Source organism: Triticum aestivum, chromosome 4A (genome assembly GCF_018294505.1).
Source record: "Triticum aestivum cultivar Chinese Spring chromosome 4A, IWGSC CS RefSeq v2.1, whole genome shotgun sequence".
NCBI lineage: Eukaryota > Viridiplantae > Streptophyta > Magnoliopsida > Poales > Poaceae > Triticum > Triticum aestivum.
In genome coordinates, this window is record NC_057803.1 from 150,395,485 (window position 1) to 150,401,824 (window position 6,340).

A 6,340-nucleotide genomic window follows, 5' to 3' on the forward strand; every position below is an offset into this window, starting at 1 on the left:
AGATCTATCTAGGAGATGCATAGCAATGAGAGGGGAGAGTGTGTCCACGTACCCTCGTAGACCGAAAGCGGAAGCGTTTAGTAACACAGTTGATGTAGTCGAACGTCTTCACGATCCAACCGATCCAAGTACCAAACATACGGCTCCTCCATGTTTAGCACACGTTCAACACGATGACGTCCCTCGAGCTCTTGATCTAGTTGAGGACGAGGGAGAGTTCCGTCAGCATGACAGCGTGGCAACGATGATGATGAAGTTACCGACGTAGGGCTTCCCCTAAGCACTGCGACGATATGACCGAGGTGTGTAACTATGGAGGGGGGCACTGCACACGGCTAAGACAAATCTTGGATGTCTATGGGGTGCCCCCTTCCCCATATATAAAGTAGGGGAGGAGGAGGCCGGCCGACCATAGGGGGCGCGCCCAAGGAGGGGAGTCCTACTAGGACTCCTAGTCCTAGTAGGAGTCCTAGTAGGATTCCACCAAGAGGGAGAAAGGGGGAAGGAAGGAGAGGGAGAGAGGGAGAAGGAAAGGGGGGGGGGGCTTCCCTTGTCCAATTCGGATTGCAAGGGGGGAGGGGCTACCCTGGTTCCCCTTCTCTCTCTCCAATAAGGCCCATGGTGGCCCATTAGTTCCCCCGGGGTTCCGGTAACCCCTCCAGCACTCCGGTTTTACCCGAAACCATCAGGAACACTTCCGGTGTCCGAATAACATGGTCCAATATATCAATCTTTATGTCTCGACCATTTCAAGACTCCTCGTCATGTCCGTGATCTCATCTAGGACTCCAAACAACCTTTAGTACATCAAATAACATAACTCATAATACAAATCATCATCGAACGTTAAGCGTGCGGACCCTACGGGTTCGAGAACTACGTAGACATGACCGAGACACATCTCCGGTCAATAACCAATAGCGGAACCTGGATGTTCATATTGGCTCCTACATATTCTACGAAGATCTTTATTGGTCAAACCGCATAACAACATACGTTGTTCCCTTTGTCATCAGTATGTTACTTGCCCAAGATTCGATCGTCGGTATCCTCATACCAAGTTCAATCTCGTCACCGGCAAGTCTCTTTACTCGTTCCGTAATGCATCATCCTGCAACTAACTCATTAGTCACATTGCTAGCCAGGCTTATAGTGATGTGCATTACCGAGAGGGCCCATAGATACCTCTCCGACAATCGGAGCGATAAATCCTAATCTCGATCTATGCCAGCTCAACAAACACCATCGAAGACACCTATAGAGCATCTCTATAGTCACCCAGTTACGTTGTGACGTTTGATGGCTGATACGTCTCCAACGTATCTATAATTTTTGATTGTTCCATGCTATTATATATTCTGTTTTGGATGTTTAATGGGCTTATTTATACACTTTTATATTATTTTTGGGACTAACCTATTAACCGGAGGCCCAACCCAAATTGCTATTTTTTTGCCTATTTCAGTGTTTCACATAAAAAGAATATCAAACGGAGTCCAAACGGAATGAAACCTTCGTGAGCGTGATTTTTGGAACAACCATGATCCAGAGGACTTGGAGTGGACATCAAGCAACCAACAAGGAGGCCACGAGGCAGGGGGCGTGCCTACCCCCTGGGTGCACCCTCCACCTTCGTGGGCCCCTCATGGCTCCACAGACCTACTTCTTCCTCCTATATATACCTACGTACCCTGAAAACATCAGAGGGCACCATGAAAACCTAATTCCATCACCGCAACCTTCTGTATCCGTGAGATCCCATCTTGGGGCCTTTTCCGGTGCTCCGCCGGAGGGGGCATTGATCACGGAGGGCTTCTACTTCAACACCATAGCCCCTCCGATGATGCGTGAGTAGTTTACCTCAGACCTTCGGGTCCATAGTTATTAGCTAGATGGCTTCTTATCTCTCTTTGGATCTCAATACAAAGTTCTCCTCGATTCTCTTGGAGATCTATTCGATGTAATCTTATTTTGCGGTGTGTTTGTCGAGATCCGATGAATTGTGGGTTTATGATCAAGATTATCTATGAACAATATTTGAATCTTCTCTGAATTCTTTTATGTATGATTGGTTATCTTTGGAAGTCTCTTTGAATTTTCAGTTTGGTTTGGCCTACTCGATTGATCTTTCTTGCAATGGGAGAAGTGCTTAGCTTTGGGTTCAATCTTGCGGTGCTCGATCCCAGTGACAGTAGGGGAAACGACACGTATTGTATTGTTGCCATCAAGGATAAAAAGATGGGGTTTATATCATATTTCATGAGTTTATCCCTCTACATCATGTCGTCTTGCTTAAAGCGTTACTCCGTTCTTATGAACTTAATACTCTAGATGCATGTTGGATAGTGGTCGATGTGTGGAGTAATAGTAGTAGATGCAGGCAGGAGTCGGTCTACTTGTCACAGACGCGATTCCTATATACATGATCATACCTAGATATTCTCATAACTATGCTCAATTCTATCAACTGCTCGACAGTAATTTGTTCACCCATCGTAATACTTATGCTATCTTGAGAGAAGTCACTAGTGAAACCTATGGCCCCCGGGTCTATCTTCCATCATATTAATCTTCCGTCAACTAGCTATTTCTGGCATCGTTTATTTTGCAATCTTTACTTTCAAATATATATCATTAAAAATACCAAAAATATTTATCATATTATTATTATCTCTATCAGATCTCACTCTTGCAAGTGATCGTGAAGGGATTGACAACCCCTTTATCACGTTGGTTGTGAGGTTCTTATTTGTTTGTGTAGGTACGAGGTGACTTGCGCATGGTCTCCTACTGGATTGATACCTTGGTTCTCAAAAACTGAGGGAAATACTTACGCTGCTTTGCTGCATCACCCTTACCTCTTCAAGGGAAAACCAACACATGCTCAAGAGGTAGCAAGAAGGATTTCTGGCGCCGTTGCTGGGGAGATCTATGCCAAGTCAACACATACCAAGTACCCATCACAACTCTTATCCTTCGCATTACATTATTTGCTATTTGCCTCTCATTTTCCTCTCCCCCACTTCACCCTTGCCGTTTTATTCGCCCTTTTTCCGTTCGCCTTCTTCCCGTATGTATATTTCTTTGTATTTCCATGTGCCTTCTATTTGCTTGCATCTTTGCTTGCTAAAAATCTATTGATATGGATCCATTTAAAGTGTTCTACTTGGATCATCTTCGATCCTTATGCGCTCGTGCTGAAACCCCAACTAGCCTAATTGATGGGAAATCTTTAGATGAGCATGCTCATTTTGTGCGTCAACGTTTGTCTGAAAAAGGGAGACTCTTATGGGATCAAATAAACAGATTGCTATGTTATGCTTGGAATCTTTGTGAAATTTGTGATCTTACTTGTTGCTCCAAGAACCCTAAAAAACACCTCCCCTACCTATGTGAGTTTAATGATAATGAAATCTTATCTTCTTATGCAAAGGGTGTTTATAGTTACCACGATATCGAACAAATTGAAGAACTTGTTGCTTTTAAGGGTGCTTATGAAGTTGCTTCTTTGATTGAAAAGTATGATATTACTCTCTATGAATCTGACAATTTTGACATACTTAAATATTGCTATGAAAACTATGCTCATAACGTCTATGTCAAAGAATTTATTGAAAGAATGACCATTGCTTTGGAAGAAAATAATGATATGCATGAATCTATAGATAATTATGATTCCGATGATTTGATTGAAATATCCCTTGATGAACATGATGCTTCCTATTCTTGTGGCCATGATGCCAATATTTATGAAGATGAATTTGCTATAGTTCCTTATGTTAAACATGAGATCATTGCTATTGCACCCATACTTGATAGTTCCTTCGATGAAAAGCATGATTGCAGTGATGCTACTATAAATTTTCTTAATGTCAATTGTGTTAATGATATGCAAAACCTCAAGCTTGGTGATGCTAGTTTTGCTATGACTACTATTTGTTGCAATGATCATGATTGGGGTGATTCTTATTTTGGTCTTGAAAATTTATTTAAGCCCCATGATGAATATGAGATTGATAATAGTGTTTGCAATATTATTGAAAGTTGGTTTGTAAGAGTGTAAACTTTAGATCCCACATATTTGGATCATGTTCAATCTTATGATTTTTTTGATAAAAGTGGGGTTGGAGAGGTCATGACTTTAGTTAATTTTAATCCCACTATTTTGGAAGAGTGTCAACTTTGCATACATGTGGATCGTGTTAAGAATATGTTTTGTGATAGCTATATTGTTGAATTTGCTTATGATCCTACATGTAATTATTATGAGAGAGGAAAATATGGTTGTAAAAATTTTCATGTTACTAAATTAACTTTCGTTATGTTGAGATTGCTATTGTTTCTTTCCGCTTCCTTGCATATGCTAGTTTTTGCTTGCCTTGATTATTTGTTTGCCTATAAGATGCCTATGCATAGGAAGTATGTTATACTTAGATGTGTTTGTCATGTGTTTTATGATGCTCCCTTTGTGATTCAATTCTTGTCTTTCATGTGAGCATCATTGAAATCATCATGCCTAGCTAGGGGCGTTAAACGTAAGCGCTTGTTGGGAGGCAACCCAATTTTATTTTTGTTTCTTGCTTTTTGATTCTGTTTAGTAATAAATAAAATTATATGGCCTCTGTTTTTGTTGTGTTTTTTGTGTTTAATTAGTGTTTGTGCCAAGTAGAACCGTTGGGAAGACTTGGGAAAAGTCTTTTTGATCTTGCTGTAAAAAACAGAAACTTTAGCGCTCACAAGAATTGCTGCCATTTTTTATTGGAGAGTGGTATTTAGTTAATTCCTTTTGCAGATGATTAATAGATAAATTACTCATGTCCAGCAATTTATTTTAGAATTTTTGGGGTTCCAGAAGTTTACATTAGGTACAGATTATTACAGACTGTTCTGTTTTTGACAGATTCTATTTTTCATGTGTTGTTTGCTTATTTTGATGAATCTATGGCTACTAATGGAGTTTATAAACCATATATAAGCTGGAATACAGTAGGTTTAACATCAACATAAATAAAGAATGAGTTCATTACAGTACCTTGAACTGGTGTTTTGTTTTCTTTCGCTAATGGAGCTCACGAGATTTTCTGTTAAGTTTTGTGTTGTGAAGTTTTCAAGTTTTGGGTAAAGATTTGATGGATTATGGAACAAGGAGTGGCAAGATCCTAAGCTTGGGGATGCCCTGGAAGGCATCCCCTCTTTTGTCTTCGTCTATCAGTAACTTTACTTGGAGCTATATTTTTATTCACCACATGATATGTGTTTTGCTTAGAGTGTCTTGTATGATTTGAGTCTTTGCTTTTAATTTACCACAATCATCCTTTCTGTACACACCTTTTGAGAGAGAGACACATGAATCGGAATTTATTAGAATACTCTATGTGCTTCACTTATATCTTTTGAGCTATATAGTTTTTGCTCTAGTGCTTCACTTATATCTTTTAGAGCACATTGGTGGTTTCATTTTATAGAAATTGATCTCTCATGCTTCACTTATATTATTTTGAGAGTCCTTTAGAACAACATGGTAATTTGCCTTTAGGAATAATAAAAAACTTTCATATAAGTGCATTGAATACTAAGATAAGTTTGATACTTGATGATTGTTTTGAGATATGGAGATAGTGATATTAAGGTTATGCTAGTTGAGTAGTTGTGAATTTGAGAAATACTTGTGTTGAAGTTTGCAAGTCTCGTAGCATGCACATGGTAAACATTGTGTAACAAATTTGAAACATGAGGTGTTATTTGATTGTCTTCCTTATGAGTGGCGGTCGGGGACGAGCGATGGTCTTTTCCTACCAATCTATCCCCCTAGGAGCATGCGCGTAATACTTGGTTTTTAATGACTTGTAGATTTTTGCAATAAGTATGTGAGTTCTTTATGACTAATGTTGAGTCCATGGATTATATGCACTCTCACCCTTCCATCATTGCTAGCCTCTTTGGTACCGTGCATTGCCCTTTCTCACCTTGAGAGTTGGTGCAAACTTCGCCGGTGCATCCAAACCCCGTGATACGATACGCTCTATCACACATAAACCTCCTTATATCTTCCTCAAAACAGCCACCATACCTACCTAGTATGGCATTTCCATAGCCATTCCGAGATATATTGCAATGCAACTTTCCACCGTTCCGTTTATTATGACACATATCATCATTGTCATATTGCCTTGCATGATCATGTAGTTGACATCGTATTTGTGGCAAAGCCACCGTTCATAATTCTTTCATACATGTCACTCATGAGTCATTGCACATCCCGGTACACCACCGGAGGCATTCATATAGAGTCATATCTTGTTCTAGTATCGAGTTGTAATCATTGAGTTGTAAATAAATA